Source organism: Labrus mixtus, unplaced genomic scaffold (genome assembly GCF_963584025.1).
Source record: "Labrus mixtus unplaced genomic scaffold, fLabMix1.1 SCAFFOLD_86, whole genome shotgun sequence".
NCBI classification, from domain to species: Eukaryota; Metazoa; Chordata; class Actinopteri; order Labriformes; family Labridae; genus Labrus; species Labrus mixtus.
This window is the reverse complement of record NW_026870200.1, coordinates 27,501-30,000: the sequence shown is the minus strand read 5'-3', so window position 1 is coordinate 30,000 and position 2,500 is coordinate 27,501. Positions and strand designations below refer to the sequence as shown.

General features: G+C 43.0%; 1 protein-coding gene across 1 annotated transcript in view; it reads left to right on the top strand.

The window, feature by feature from the left end:
- LOC132966991 (heterogeneous nuclear ribonucleoprotein L-like) overlaps positions 1-2,500 on the top strand; it is a 26,814-nt gene that overhangs the window by 1,127 nt on the left and 23,187 nt on the right. The window lies entirely within an intron of this gene.

The following is a 2,500-nucleotide window of genomic DNA, read 5'->3' as shown; positions in this document are numbered from 1 at the left end:
TTCATAGGATCCTGTTTCTGCATGTGTGTGTATATATTTCAGCCTATGTGTGTGTTCATGACTTACAGAGTGTAAAAACTGAAATTTCCCCTTGTGGGGATCAATAAAAGTAAATCTTAATCTTAAATATTCATGAGACACAAAAAACATTTGGCCAAAGGCGATAAAAACCTTTAAACGCAAAAACATTTGAGACAAATCAAAAACATTTACACTCAAACTATTTAAAGGTCTCATATTTAAAATCCTCTTCCCCATGTTCCTCTAACTCTAATATGTGTCTCTAGTCCGTCTTCAAACCCCCCAATGATGAGAAAAGTCCATCCTCTCCGTCTTCTTCCTGCTCCACTTTTCAGAAAATGTGTGTTCAAACAGGCCGTTTGGAGATTTTCCCTTCATGACATCACAAAGGGCAGTAGCCCCTCCCCCAGGTGGGTGACACTCCCACAGCTAGGTGTTTGTTCTGCCCTCTGAGTCTGCCTTCTCACCGTAAACAACAGGACAGAGAAAGACAGAGTCACCCTCCCTTTATTATTTGTTTAGTACATTTCTTTGTAAGTCCGGTTATTATTTACAACGCCGTTATGAACGGCGGCGGACACAAACCCTCAAACACTCAGACGCAGTGTCATGACTTTGTCTGAATACAGAATAATGTGATGCAGATTCCTTCCTCTGCTGCACGGTGAGACCGTACGGCCTCTCTGTCAGGTTGTGGCAGGGACAGGAAGTGCCCACGCTCAGCAGGAAGTGAGGCCATCTGTCTACCTTGATGAAAGGGTGTGTGGTGTTTTACTCTCTGCTGGAGCTCGCCACCCTGAGAGCGAGCAGCCGGCTTACTTCAGCTCAGACTGAGGCGTGGCAACTTTATTTATGAAGCACATTTCAACAACAAGACGATTCAAAGAGCTTCATAAAAGAGGAAAGAAAAGAAACATTCATCTGAAAATATCTCCAAATAAAAATAATTTAAATTAAAAAAAGAAAGAAAGAAATTAAAAGAGTGAAAAAATATAATTACAGTGCAGAGTAAAAGTTTAAAATCTTCTTCAAGCTGTTTAATGAAAGGCAGCTGTGAACAGGTGAGTCTTCAGACCTACAGTTTTCTGGGACTTTGTTCCAGATGTAGGGAACATAGAAACTGAACAAACAGGGAGGGGACGCTGACGTTAACGAAATAAAGATCATTACCAACATTTCAAAGAACAAGCCAACACATAGGAGCAGTTCAGGGTTTGTAAATATGCTAACTGCTAGTTGATGTTAGAAACATATTCAGGTGTTCATGTTCCCCTCACCATGAGCTGCCATCAGATCATCTCATTATTATTTAAATGTCCACAATATGACCTCTGACCTGCAGGAGCAATGACATTAGCATCTTCCCACCAGGAGTCCACCAGTCAGTGGAAGAGATGAGTCTCGTGTTACGGGCTGAGCCCCCCTCACATTAAAGGAAGGTGACCATGGTGGAAATAGGCTAAATGCTAATGCTAAATGCTAAAATTTCTGACTGAAGGCTGTTAGCATTGTTACATTGAGTCTTCTACAAGTGATGAAGTGTCTGTTCTACATGAGTCTGGTTCTGATCCAGGTTTCTGTCTGTTCTACATGAGTATGGTTCTGCTCCAGGTTTCTGTTCTACATGAGTCTGGTTCTGATCCAGGTTTCTGTCTGTTCATCATGAGTCTGGTTCTGCTCCAGGTTTCTGGTTCTGATCCAGGTTTCTTTCTGTTCATCATGAGTCTGGTTCTGGTCCAGGTTTCTGTCTGTTCAACATGAGTCTGGTTCTGGTCCAGGTTTCTGTCTGTTCATCATGAGTCTGGTTCTGATCCAGGTTTCTGTTCTACATGAGTCTGGTTCTGGTCCAGGTTTCTGTCTGTTCATCATGAGTCTGGTTCTGATCCAGGTTTCTGTCTGTTCTACATGAGTCTGGTTCTGATCCAGGTTTCTGTTCAACATGAGTCTGGTTCTGATCCAGGTTTCTGTTCATCATGAGTCTGGTTCTGGTCCAGGTTTCTGTCTGTTCATCATGAGTCTGGTTCTGATCCAGGTTTCTGTTCATCATGAGTCTGGTTCTGATCCAGGTTTCTGTCTGTTCTACATGAGTCTGGTTCTGATCCAGGTTTCTGTCTGTTCATCATGAGTCTGGTTCTGATCCAGGTTTCTGTTCTACATGAGTCTGTTTCTGGTCCAGGTTTCTGTCTGTTCATCATGAGTCTGGTTCTGATCCAGGTTTCTGTTCAACATGAGTCTGGTTCAGCGTCCTCCGTCCTTCACTCAGAGAGGTAAAACATGGTCTGAAGTTTATTTTCGATGGACCACTTCCTGGCGACACTCTGAGAGACAGATCTGTGGTTCATCCACTTTTTACAGCGTATGTGTTTGAATCCTCTCTGATGCAGCATCGAGCTCTCCAACAGGACAGAACGTGATGAAACATTTAAAGAACTGAAGCACACATCACACTCAGCTGCTGCTGATCTGCATGCTCTGTGAA